Source organism: Balaenoptera acutorostrata, chromosome 19 (assembly GCF_949987535.1).
Source record: "Balaenoptera acutorostrata chromosome 19, mBalAcu1.1, whole genome shotgun sequence".
Taxonomy (NCBI): Eukaryota; Metazoa; Chordata; class Mammalia; order Artiodactyla; family Balaenopteridae; genus Balaenoptera; species Balaenoptera acutorostrata.
This window is the reverse complement of record NC_080082.1, coordinates 1,676,254-1,689,820: the sequence shown is the minus strand read 5'-3', so window position 1 is coordinate 1,689,820 and position 13,567 is coordinate 1,676,254. Positions and strand designations below refer to the sequence as shown.

Below are 13,567 nucleotides of genomic sequence, written 5' to 3'. Positions count from 1 at the left end.
CAGTGTCCCTTTTTCTCTCCTTTCTCGCCTTTTTAAAATAATTATTTTTATTATGTTATACCCCCCTTTGTTAGTTTGATAGTTATAAATAACTTTCTTATTCTTTTAAATTACCATAGAAATTAAATTATGTATCTAGGAGTTGTCAAACTCTAATAAATATTAGTATTTGTAAAAAAGAGAAATAACCTAATTTTTTAAATACACAAAAGTTTAGAATAGGCCCTTCATTTAAAAGTCTTCAGATGGGGCTTCCCTGGTGGCGCAGTGGTTAAGAATCCGCCTGCCAATGCAGGGGACACGGGTTCGAGCCCTGGTCCGGGAAGATCCCACATGCCGCAGAGCAACTAAGCTCGTGCGCCACAACTACTGAGCCTGCGCTCTAGAGCCTGTGAGCCACAACTACTGAGCCCAAGTGCCACAACTACTGAAGCCCATGCGCCTAGAGCCCGTGCTCCACAATAAGAGAAGCCACCGCAATGAGAAGCCTGCGCACCGCAATGAAGAGTAGCCCCCGCTCGCCGCAACTAGAGAAAGCCCGCACACAGCAACGAAGACCCAACACAGCCAAAAATAAATAAATAAAATAAATAAATTTAAAAAAAAAAAAATAAATAAAAGTCTTCAGATGGCCAATAAGCATATGAACAGGTGCTCAATATCATCAGTCGTTAGGGAAATGCAGATGTAAACCACAGCGAGTACCAATATACCTTCACCAGAATAGCTAAAAAGTTATTATTTTCATCTGCAGAATTTCTTTGATTTATCTTCCAGTTTACTAATTCTTTCTTCAGTTAGACATAATCTATTAAGTTATAAATTCCAGTTATTATATTTCTCAGTTCTAGAACTTTTTTTTTGACTCCTTATTATAGTTTCCACTGTACCAAAATTCTCAATCTTGTCGTTCATTTTCTTGAGTATTTTAAGGGATTATTAAAAGTTCATATTCTGATGATCCCATTTCCATAATCCATGGCTCTGTTTCTATTGTCTGTTGTTTCTCTTGATTTTTTTTTTTTTAACATAGAAGGCATTGCTATACTTGTTAGACAAATGAGAAAACAGTACCAGAGATTTTTTTTTTAAGTTGCTTTCTTAATTATTATTTATTTATTTATTTATGGCTGCGTTGGGTCTTCGTTTCTGTGTGAGGGCTTTCTCCAGTTGCGGCAAGCAGGGGCCACTCTTCATCGTGGTGCGTGGGCCTCTCACTATCGTGGCCTCTCTTGTTGCGGAGCACCGGCTTCAGACGCGCAGGGTCAGTAGTTGTGGCTCACAGGCCTAGTTGCTCCGCGGCATGTGGGATCTTCCCAGACCAGGGCTCGAACCCGTGTCCGCTGCATCGGCAGGCGGATTCTCAACCACTGCGCCACCAGGGAAGCTCTCTCTTGATTTTTGATCATGTTGTCCCATCTCCTTATATGTCATATTATTTTTGATTATGTGCTGGATATTGTACATGAAAAAATACAGAGGTAACTCAAGGCCTAGGACAATGTCATCTTCCTCCATGAGAGGATTTATCTCAGTTTCTGGCAGGCAGCTAGAGTGTTAGGCATACCCCTGTCACTGCTGCCTGATCAGGGATTGAGTTCCAAAATGACTGGTCCTGCTTAACAGTGCAGCAAGGCGGCAGGTGAGGTAGTGCTTACCTCGTGGGATGTGGATGACCCCACTGAGGATACTGAGAGTGTCTCCAGGAGGAGATGGGAAGCTGACGCAGTGATTCTTAAAGTCCCCTCCAGCACAGTGCCCCAGAGTCTCTGTGGCTGTAACCCCTACGGCGCACGTGTAGGACAGGCAGCCTGTCTCCAGGGCTCCTGCTCCACCCTGATGAGCCGCTCCTTCTGGCCTCAGAACAGTGGCAGCAACCGCCTCTTTCTCCTGAGGCAAGGAGGCCTCTGCTTTCTTCAGCCAGATGTCTCCCACTCACACGGGAGGGATGAAGCAGCCAGCCTCAGGGATACAATCGCAGCGCCTTAATGCAGACACGAATTCCCCGTGGATCTAGTGAAAATGCAGATGCTGACCGGCACATCTGGGGCGGGGCCTGAGATTCTGCATTGCTCACAGGCTCCCAGGTGGTGCTGGTGTTGCTGGCTCAGGGACCATGCTTTGAGGAGCACGTGGGGCTAGATGACTGGTGATGAGGAAATCCAGGCTTAGGGAAACCTATGCGAAGGTGTAAGTCCGGAGGAGGTGACAGAGCCGGCAGTGAAGAGCTTTGACCTGAAGGGCCTGAGTTCAAGTCTTGCCTCTGCCCTTTATGTGGAACGTGGTCCGTTGATTACTGCCCTGGGCCTCAGTTGTTCTTAACATAGCTTTATGGAGAAGTAATTCATGTACTGTACAACTCACCTATTTAAAGTGTCCAATGAAACAGTTTTTAGTATGTTTACAGAATTGTGCAGCCATCACCACAATCAATTTCAGAACTATTTGGTCACCCCAAAAGGAAACCTTGTCCCCATTAGCAGTCTTCCCCCAGTTCTCTCTCTCCCTGCCCCTAGCAACCATGAATCTACACTTGCCTATTTTGGACATTTCACATAAATGGAATCATATAATATGTGGTCTTTTGTATCTGGCATCGTTCACTTAGCATGATGTTTTCAAGGTTCACCATGTTTAGCCTGTGTCAGAGCTTCATTCCTTTGTATGGCTGAGTGATATTCCAGTGTACAGATTGGCCACATTTTGCTTATCCATTAATTTGGTGGTCATTTTGATTGTTTCTGTTATTCGCCTGTTAAGAATAATGCTGCTACAAACACATATTTTTGGTGTGGTCGTGTTTTCCCTTCTCTTGTGTATATGCCCAGGAGTGGAATTGCTGGGTCGTATGGTAGCTCCATGTCTAACCTTTTGAGGGGTTCCCAGACATGGTAGCTGCACCTTGTTACATCCCCGCAAGCAATGCTTGAGGGTTCCAGTTTCCCCCCATCCTCATCAACACTCTGGTTCTCTGTCTTTTTTTTTTTTTAAAGCATTTAAAAAATATATGTATTTATCTTTGGCTGCATTGGGTCTTCATTGCTGCGCGCAGGCTTTCTCTAGTTGCTGCGAGTGGGGGCTACTCTTCGTTGCAGTGTGCAGGCTTCTCATTGCGGTGGCCTCTCTTGTTGTGGAGCACGGGCTCTAGGCGCACGGGCTTCAGTAGTTGTGGCACGTGGGCTTAGTTGTCCCGCGGCATGTGGGATCTTCCCAGACCAGGACTTGAACCCGTGTCCCCTGCATTGGCAGGTGGATTCTTTTTTTTTTTTTTAAGGATCTTTTTTTTTTTTAATTTGTTTTTATTTATTTATTTATGGCTGCATTGGGTCTTCGTTTCTGTGCAAGGGCTTTCTCTAGTTGCGGCAAGCGGGGGCCACTCTTCATCGCGGTGCGTAGGTCTCTCACTATCGCGGCCTCTCTTGTTGCGGAGCACAGGCTTCAGACGCGCAGGCTCAGCAATTGTGGCTCACAGGCCTAGTTGCTCCGCGGCATGTGGGATCTTCCCAGACCAGGGCTCAAACCCGTGTTCCCTGCATTGGCAGGCAAGCAGGCGGATTCTTTCTATGGAACTTGTTTTTTTGTTTGTTTTAATTAATTAATTTATTTATATTTATATTTATTTTTGGCTGTGTTGGGTCTTTGTTTCTGTGCGAGGGCTTTCTCTAGTTGTGGCAAGCGGGGGCCACTCCTCATCGCGGTGCGCGGGCCTCTCACTATCGCGGCCTCTCTTGTTGCGGAGCACAGGCTCCAGACGCGCAGGCTCAGTAATTGTGGCTCACGGGCCCAGTTGCTCCGCGGCATGTGGGATCCTCCCAGACCAGGGCTCGAACCCCTGTCCCTTGCATTGGCAGGCAGATTCTCAACCACTGTGCCACCAGGGAAGCCCAAGCAGGCGGATTCTTAACCACCACGCCACCAGGGAAGCCCTGTGTGTTTTGATTAGAGCCATTATAGTGAACGTGATGTGGTATTTCACGGCATTTCCCTGACAGCTAATGATGGTGGGCATCTTCTTCACATGCTTATTGCCCATTTGTATATGCTGTTTGTCTTTTTATTGTTGAATTTTAGGAGTTCTTTATTTTAGATACAACTCCTTTATCAGGTATGTGACTTACAAGTATTTTCTCTCATTCTGTGTCTTTTCTCTTTCTTGATGATGTCCTTTCCTGTCACAGAATTTTTAATTTTGGTTAAGTACAGGTTACCTATTTTTTTATTTTATTGCTGTGCTTTTGGTGTCACATCCAAGAAACCATTGTCTAATCCAAGGTCACGAAGCTTCACACCTTTACTTTCTTCTACAACTTACAGCTTTAGCTCTTACATTTAGGTCTTTGAGCCTTTTAGAGTTAATTTTTGCATGTGCTGTTTTGTAGGGGTCCAGCTTCATTCCTTTGCATGTGGGTGTCCAGTTGTCAGCACCATTTGTTGAAAAGACTGTCCTTTTCTTATTTTTTATAAATTTATTTATTTACTTATTTTTGGCTGCGTTGGGTCTTCGTTGCTGCACACTGGCTTTCTGTCGTTGCGGCGAGCGGGGGCTACTCTTTGTTGAGGAGGCGCGGGCTTCTCATTGCAGTGGCGTCTTTTGCGGCGGAGCACGGGCTCTAGGCGTGCGGCCTTCGGTAGTTGTGGCACGTGGGCTCCAGAGCGCAGGCTCAGTAGTTGTGGCGCACGGGCTTAGTTGCTCCGCGGCATGTGGGATCTTCCCGGACCAGGGCTCGAACCCGTGTCCCCTGCATCAGCAGGCAGATTCTCAACCACTGCGCCACCAGGGAAGTCCTGTCCTTTTCTTATTGAATGGTCTTGGCACCCTTGTTGAAAACCAAAATGACCATGCTCATGAGGGTTTAGAGGGTCAGATTTTAGTCTTAAACTCAGGATAAAGACTAACGCCTGCGTCCTACCGCGGTCACGGAGGTGCAGTGATCAGGTCCCACGAGGAGCCTTCGCGGTCACGGAGGTGCAGTGATCAGGTCCCACGAGGAGCCTTCGCGGTCACGGAGGTGCAGTGATCAGGTCCCACGAGGAGCCTTCGTGGTCACGGAGGTGCAGTGATCAGGTCCCACGAGGAGCCTTCGCGGTCACGGAGGTGCATTGATCAGGTCCCACGAGGAGCCTTCGCACGTGGTCTGGCACCCAGCAGGCACTCAGAGCGTCGGTGATGATGCGGACGCAGGAGCCAGGCGTTCACCCCGCAAGAGGCACGGGCTGGGAGGGAGGGGGCAGCCCCGCAAGAGGCACGGGCTGGGAGGGAGGGGGCAGCGTGGCCACTGCTGAGCTTGGGGGTAACGCTTCCCTCCTCCCAGCCTGTCTCGTTGCCATGCCAGCGTGACCTGGCCAGCGGGGATGGAAAGAATTACTCTGACTTCTCACAAAGATGGGCGATGATCTTAGGTGAGGGGTAGGGAGTTGGAACAGAGCGTCCTTGGTAACAAAGCAACAAAGCCTCGGAGAAAACACGGCCCCAGACGATGTTTTCCAGGGAGGCCGCCGGGCCCAGATTTTCCTGCTGGGCCCCCGTTGCCCGCAGAGCGGCTGTGGGGGGCTCTCCTCCCCCTGCGGGGCTGGCTTATCCTCCGGCCCCTTGAATCCCCCGTGAAGTGTGCCGGGCACCAGGCAGCCGGCACACCGCTGTCGTCCGCGGCCACCTCCAGCTCAGGGCCACACTCGTGTCGCTATGCCGTGGGCTGGGGGATGAAGCAAAGACCACTGCCCGTGGTCCGTCCGGAGGGCCTGGCGTTTGGACACGCTTTCTACCAGCATGTTTTCCACCCCAGGACCGATGGAGCACCTGCGAGCTTGGGTGCGTGATGGTGGCTCGTCATTTCACGACTGACATCGTGCCTCTGGGCTGCTGCTTTACTCCAGGCGTCCTGTTCGCCCCAAATTCCACTTCCTGTACAAAATCCTGGCAAAATCCGTAGATTGTGTCCTGCTGGGACTCTACCATCTCAGCTGCTGCTCATGGGCTGGTCGAGACTTGTCCCCTGCAACCTCTGGCATTCCCGTCAAGGGCAGTGCTGTCCCCTCAAGGGTGGGCAGTGCCCAGCTCTCAGGCCTCCCCCTCCCGAGGTCCCCCAAACCTGCTGTCGGTGACCACGCCACGCAGACCTTCTCGGGGATCGGCAGTGCCTCGGTGGGTGGGTGCTGTTGGGCAAGTCTGATTTGGTCTGAAGTGGGGCTACTGAAGAAACGCCCAGATCCTCCCTGTGGGCAGCCCTCCCCGACCAGAGCCCCCCGACACAGAGATGGAGCGGGTCTTGCCCGCTCACGCCTTCTTCCCCCGCAGCCCCCGTGTCTGCAGCGTTAGTATGTGACTGTACGTCCCGACAAGGGCAGGGACTGGCCATCCTGGCCACTGCTGAGTGCTGGTGGCCAGTGAGGACCCCAGGACCTCTGCTCGCTGGGACCCCGCCCTCTCTCTGCCAGGAGGGACTTTTCCAGCACCTTTGTCAGCCGCTCAGCGGCATCCGGCTCCTCCCTCCTTCAGGGTAAGACACGCGGCCCTCTGCTGCCTCCCGCCCCAGCCCTGGCAGCCGGTCCTGGCGGTGCATCCACGTGGCCGTGCCCGCTCCTCTGCAGGTGCTGTGCTCCCCCGCCCTGCCTGTTGGGAGACCTGGTCCTTGGGCTGCCCTGGATGGCCTGGGCTGGGGCCAGGGGGAAGGTTGCTGCACTTTCCAGTGTGACGCTGGGCTGGGCACTCACCCTCTCCCGACACGCCCTGCGGACACTTGCGGAAGGAGGGGCGGGCCGTCCCCACACGGGCACAGGGGTGCCTGTTGGGTGAGGGGCGTGGGTGTCCACCCCACTGTTCTCAGAGCTTCTCGGCGACAGGCCGGTTTACTGGCCTCCACCCTCCACAGAGCGCCGGCGCCTGGAAGGGGGGCCAGAGAGAGACTGCGAAAGGAGAGGGTGAATCAGGACCGTGGGGCCACGGTCTGGGGTGTGGGGAGAACGTCTCCCCCACGTGGTTCTTGCATCCGACGCAGCTTCTGGAAATGAAAACAGCAGTTGAGCCTGTTTTTCCAGTGTTTCATTTTCCTTCGAAACAGAGCTGCATTCCTTCAGAGCCTCTAAATATTTATCTTAACATTCTTCCTATAATTTAAAATTATTTGCCATATTCTAGGGGATGTTTCATGTCTCCCATTGTGCAAAAGCTCTCTTGTTGTCACAGACGCAAGCCCGGCATTCTCTGTCCCTGATCATGGACAGCGGTGTGACCAGGAGGGAGACTCGGTCAGGCACTAACTAGTCGTGTCTCTAACATTCACTAATCTCCCTTTGAAGCAAAGCAGCAAACATCAGGCCGGAGATTTGGGTGGCAAGAGAATCTAGCTAGGATTTAAAGATTTAAAAAATGAATTTATTTTTAACGTGTGGAGCCTGCTGCCCTGCCAGCCTCTGGTTTCTGGCCGTCGTGCCGTCCCCACCAGTGGCCTGTGGGGCACGAGGAGCCCCACGCCACCAGCCGACAGGGCAGCGGGCCACATAGGAAACAGTGCAGAGGCTTTCTCGGATCCAGTTTAAAAGTTCAACGTTGAAGGTACAGTAATTTATTTTTGCAGTGATAATACAAATTCAAATTCTGGCAGAACACACATCATGCTGAAAACAAGATTTTGCCAAACTGAGATGTCTATGGAGCAGAAATATGCTTGGAATTGACAATGCTACCCAGCAAGCGAGAACTGCGTCAGAAAATCGTCCCCATCGCGAGGGACGCTGAGGCTCGCGCAGTTCACAAGTAAGAAGCGGAGCGACTGGACCGCAAAACCGGTGTGATGCGGCTGATGCGGAATTGAAAAGCAAAACCCAGTTCAGCCGGGCAGTCGTCCTTCCCCCTGTGCTCACTGCCACCCTCATCCATCGGGCTCAGAGCTGCTGGGTCCTTAGTAAATAAAGTGGCCCACAGTGGCATTTAATTGTTAAACGAGCCCTTTACATTTGGGGTGCATTTTATTCAAAACCCACTGGGAACTTCAGATTTTTCAATGAATGTCGTGCCAGAAAACTTCACTTCGGGAAGCTTTTAGTGAAGCACAATGATCACAGAGCAGAGTCGCTCACGGAAGCATGCTGCCATGTTTCCCTGCAAAAGCGTAGGAGGACCAGCGGAGTCACACGCTGTGGTCCTGGAACGGGGGTCTTTGGGAACAGTACTGTCATTTCACTGTGGAATGTTCTGGACCAGCGGAAGAAACTTCTGACAAGGTCCACATTTTAAAATCAAGTGTATTTATATTCTGTACCCACATGGAATGCAGAACCAGAACCTTGCATCACCGGGCATCTTTTATCCAGTCTGGGACCACGTCCATCCGCTGAAGTCCTACCCACCTTGCATAACTCCCCCAGGAGGCTTCCCACCACCTGTCACGGTAGCACACACTCCTGCCGGTCCGGGCTCCCCAGGCCCTTGGCTTACGCTGCCTCAGGTGACCGTAGCTTGTTAATCCTGGTCCCCACGAGCCTCCAGCGTGACGTCCCCTGATGCCGGTTGAAGGTCATGGAATGAGGATGTTACTCCCTGTCCTGTCCCCGTCTCAGCGCGGTGTGCACTCAGGAGTCCGGTGTTCAGAAGTGTCCGAGGTTTAGGACTTCGGGCCGTCTAGCAAGTCACATCTCAGCCTCTTGGTTCCTAGCGTTGCAAGCAGAAACGTCTGCTAAGAACGGCTGGGGATGCTGGGCGCTTGCTGTCGTGCCAGTGCTGGCTGCGTGCTCTGAGCACATCACCTTTTAACCTTCACACAGCCCTGAAAATGGGTGCTGTCATCGCTCAGCGTTTTTAGTTGGGGGAACAGAGGCGCAGAGGTGAAGACGCCGGTCAGTTCTGCAGCTGGCGTTCAGCACAGTTAAGGACTCGCCACAGACAGGCCGGCCCCACCATTCACACACACAGGGAAGCTGACCTGATTTTATCACGAACACCCACATAACCCACCACCTGATCCCACCATTAGCGTCGAGCTGCATTCACTTTATTAGCTGTCGATGCAGCTCTCCATCCCTCTCTGCAGCTGTGGATCCGTCTTATTTTTGTGCGCATTTCAAACAGCCACCGCAGACTCCAGTACACTTCACACCTTAACACTTGGGCTCACATTTCACCAGCTAGAGTTCAGTATTGATGTTTTTAAGTAAACTTTCCATGCAGTGAAATGCACAAACCTTAGGTGTACTGTTCGCTGAGTTTTAATGTAAGCAGACACCTGTGAACCCCTCCCTTATCAGCACGTGGAATTTCCCATCCCCCCAGAAAGTGCCCCCACCCCAGTCAGTCCTTGCCTGCACCCCGATGAGGCGGCCAATGTCCTAATCTTTCCATCATTGATTAGTTTTGCCTGTTGCAGAACTTCATATAAACCAAGAGTCAGCATTTTTAGCTACCAGTCTGTACTGCCACCTGGGTGAGGAGTTTTCAAGGGCTAGCCTTGGGGGACTCACAGATCTTTGTTTTCTCTGTGTATCAGCCAGGGTTCTCCAGAGACACGGGACCAAGAGGATATCTATCATCTATCTATCAATTATCTATCTAATCTATCTATCTGCAGAGAGAGAGAAATGTATTTTTATTTTAAGGATTGGGGGTTGACAAGTCCAAAATCTGTAGGGCAGGTCAACAGGCTGGAAACCCCGGCAGGGTGTCTGTTATAGTCACAAGGCAGAATTTTTTTCTTCTCTGGGAAACCTCACTTTTGGCTCCTAAGAGCTCCAACTGTGGTTGGATGGGGCCAACCCACCTTACGAAGAGTAATCTCCCTTACTGGGAGCTGGCTGACTGTAGGTGGTAACCACGTCTACCAAATTCACACAACCTTGATGCTGGCATTCGACCAGGCAACGCACAGCATGCCCTCTCGCTGTGGGATGTCTCCGTGTTGAGACCTCCCGCTCCGGACCTGGTTGAGAATTGGGAAGGCAGTGTCCTGTCCCAGAGACCCAACTGGAAGGGAGGAGCCAGGACCCTGGTCAAGAGTCTCACCAGCCGGTGGAGGGAGCCGTGCTGGGCCGGGACCAGGCTGGGGGGCGGGGGGGCGGTGCCTGGGCCTCCCTACCCCAGCCCGGCCGCTGAGCGCGGCTGCATGCGACCAGAGGCCTTCTCTGTGCTGCCCTCCTCCATGACGGCTCTTCCCCAGAGATGATTTGATTATGTTTTAATGAGAATAATATTTGCTTCGAGGAAGGATGAATCCAGCCGTGTTTTTATATCAGCCAGATGTCCTCAACTATTTACCCCCTCCCTCCGCTAGGAATCTGGCAAAACTTGTGAAGCAGTCGGGCCCCAAAGACTCCCCTCCCCGGCCTCACCTCTCCCAACCGCCAGCTTTGATTCTCAGGCCCGAGGGTGTTTCCAGGGAAGGGGAGCCACGTGGAGCTGATGCATCTGCACGCTGCTCATCAAAGTACAGTTTTGTAAGAGCTAATTGGTGCGCGGAGAGCCTTTCAAATCTTTTTTATAAGCCTCTTACTGACCCTGTTGTTTGAGCCAAGCCTTAATAGAACCTCGACTTCAGAAGACTGATGATTGGTCCGAAACTCAGAAGCTCTGGTGGTGAAGCAGGCACCAGGCTTGGCTGAAATTTTCTGCTGATTTTAGGCTGAGCAAAGCCAGGCAGTTGGGAAAGCCTAGACTTCAGCAAAGCTATTAACTGTTTTCTTCCCTTCTGTTTTTCAGGCTGACAGCAAGCTCTGGGCCGTGAATCTGGAGACCTGCCGCAGCGACAGGTAGGGCTCGTCACTTGTCCCCGCCGCTGATCCGCGATGGCCCAAGGGGTGGCTGTGTTACCTTGCCCTGCGTCCTTTTTGATAGAGTTTTCTTTTGCCAAAGAAATGGGGTGTAGGGAAGTCACTTCGTGTGTTTATTGTCTCCAGAACTTAGTTGTTCGCTCATTCATTCTCTGATTCAGTAACTTTTATTGAATACCTAGTGTGTGATGAGCTGTAACAAGGGCCGGGCATCAGTGTTGAGAAAGAGGCATTGTGTGTGTCCTTCGTGGGGAGACGGATACCTGCCAGGCAGACAGCTAAGCGGGAATGTGATTGCCGCTCGCGATGGAGGGAAAGACTCCTGAGCGCAAGACAGGCGCCTCCTCCGGCAGGTGGTGGGACAAGGGTCTGCAGCTGGAGAAGGAAGGGTGTGGGCAGTGCGGGGAACAGAGTGTGCAGGGTCCCTGAGGACCGGGAAGACCTGCGGGAGGGGCGGCTGGGAGGGGGGTGAAGAGGCTGAGGAGAGGAGCGTGCGCCGTGTCCCAAGAGTAACGAAAAGATGCTGACATGTCTGCAGCAGGAGATGGACGTGGTCTGACGTGTGTTGTTGTTTAAGCCAGGTTTATTGGGATATAATCGACATCACTAAAATCCACCCCTCTCACTGTGCTGTTCTGAGTGAGGACAGATGCGTCCAGTTGCATCACCACCACAGTCAACATACAGAATGCTCCCGTCACCCCCCAGAATCCCCTTTGTAGCCGACCCTTCCCGTCGCCAGCCCTCGGCAGCCCCCATCTGATTTCTGTCGCTGGAGATCAGTTTTGCCTTTTCTGGAACGTCCCTGAAGCGGAATGACCGGACCCGCCCTTGGGGTCTGTCTTCTTTCACTGGTCGCAAGGCATCCGACGGCCACCTTGTCACAGGCGTTAGTCCTGTGCTCCTCGTGACTGCTGGCTGGTTTCCCGTGATACAGATGCATGCATCCACCTGCCGCAGACGTCTGGGCGATTCTGGTTCTCGGGGCCGCGCTTAGAGCGCTCAGGAGCCCTTGCACTCGGGCTGGCGTCTCTGCCTGTCTCTCCCCAGCGTCCAGTCGGCACTCTGTGTGTATTCGTCGGGATTTCTGGGTTGTACGGTGAGATAGATGTAACATGAGAAACCACCAGAACACATTGCAAAGTGGCTGCACCCCAAGGCACGCCCGCTGCCACGCCCAGGAGTTCCCGTGTCCTGGTTGTCAGCGTCCGTGAGCCTGGCCGTCCTGGTGGGTGTGCAGTGGCCCCTCGCTGGGGTTTTGGTTTGTGTTCCCCTCAGGACTGGTGCGTTGAGCATCTTCCCATGGGCTTCCATGGTCTCGGGTGGGGTGCGGGGAGCACCGGCTGGGAGCCGGGGCCCGAGTCCCGGTCTCAGTTCAGCCGCCAGCTCGCTGGGTGACCTTGGGCAAGTCCCTTCCCCGCTCTTGCCTCATTTCCTTCGCTGTTTGCTGGGGGTGATAATGCCGCTCGGGGCTGTTGTGAGGATGGAGGCCGAGGTCACTGTGGGAAGGGGCTTTCCAGCCGCACGCCCGTCGTGCGGTCGTCGTTATGGTTCCCAGGAACAGCAGCCGCCAGTGCCCTGTGCCCCGTCTCTGCCCGTGGACTCAGCACATCCCTTCCATCCTTGTTCACTCCCCACCCCGACCACAAGAGATCAGCGACAAGGGCAACCGACCTTAATCCATCTTTGGCCTTGCCAGCCTGCAGGTCACCTTCACAAGCACGTCTGTTTGATTTTCTGTGGTGCAGGAAGGTGGCTCATACACGGTGAGCCGTCCTTTCTGGAAAACCATTCACCGTCGCTGTCCTCCCATCCCAGCCTCGGCCCCCGCCCCATCTGGCTCCTCCCACGAGCTCTCCTGAGCTGTACAGGCAGTGCCACGTTTCCACCTTCTCGGCCGAGAACCTTCGAGTCATCCTGGACCGCGCGCTCACGCCCACATGCAGTCACCCAGCAGGTCCTGTGGCGCCTTTATTAAGAGAGATGCAGAAGCTTGCCATCACCTCCATCACTGCTGCCAGCCCAAGCCCTCCTCTCTCACCTGGACCACGGCCAAGGCTTGCTCATGGGTCTCCCCGTCCCCCCACCCTATAGTCTGTCTCCAGAAAGCAGTGAGAGAGGTCCTGCAGCCCCTCAGAGACCCGTCCTCCTCCCGCCTGGGGCCTGCATCCTGGCTGCCGCCCCAGGACCTTCTGCCCAGACCCCTCCGGGCTGCCCGGCTCCGCCGTCCACTCGGGCTCTGCCCCAAGGCCACCTCCTCGAACACCTCTGTCCCTGTTCCCTCCTGACTTCTCTCCACGGCACACGGCCCCGCCGGGATGTATTTAGTATTTACGGTCGGTCCCGCATCCAGGAGGTCACCCCTCCGCTCCGCAGAGGGTCTGCGGGTCTGGAGCCTGGGACACAGCCCTCGGCACACGCGGCCCTGTGAGCACCTGCTGAATCGACAGGCACGTGAATGATGAGGAATCAGGGCTGGTAACGGTGGTCCTATCCCAGTGTGAAGGTCCGTGTCACAGGGCAGCGGTTTTCCTGAAACCCCCAGGGGGTCAGCAGGTGGCCCCTGGAGGTCATGCTCCTCCAGTCTCAGGTGGGTTCACACGTGCCTTCTCAAATGGGCTGAATAAGGGGACCCTTGGGTGTGAGAAGAAAATATTAAAACTTCTACGGACTTTTGAGTACCATTCTCTTAAAATTTCGCTGTGTATATGTGTTGAGCAGTATGGCCAGTATAGTGATCAGACAGCACGTGTGTACGCTTCGTAAACAAGCGGACAGAGCTACCTACACGTGGAGGTGCGCCACGAGAAGA

General features: G+C 53.1%; 1 protein-coding gene across 1 annotated transcript in view; it reads left to right on the top strand.

Annotated features, from left to right (window-relative positions):
- Window positions 1–13,567, top strand: part of ZNF469 (zinc finger protein 469) — a 264,223-nt gene that overhangs the window by 15,180 nt on the left and 235,476 nt on the right. The window contains exon 2 of the mRNA XM_057533761.1: window positions 10,685–10,734. The gene's annotated coding sequence lies outside the window, so the exon portion shown is untranslated. The remainder of the gene's footprint in view (window positions 1–10,684; window positions 10,735–13,567) is intronic.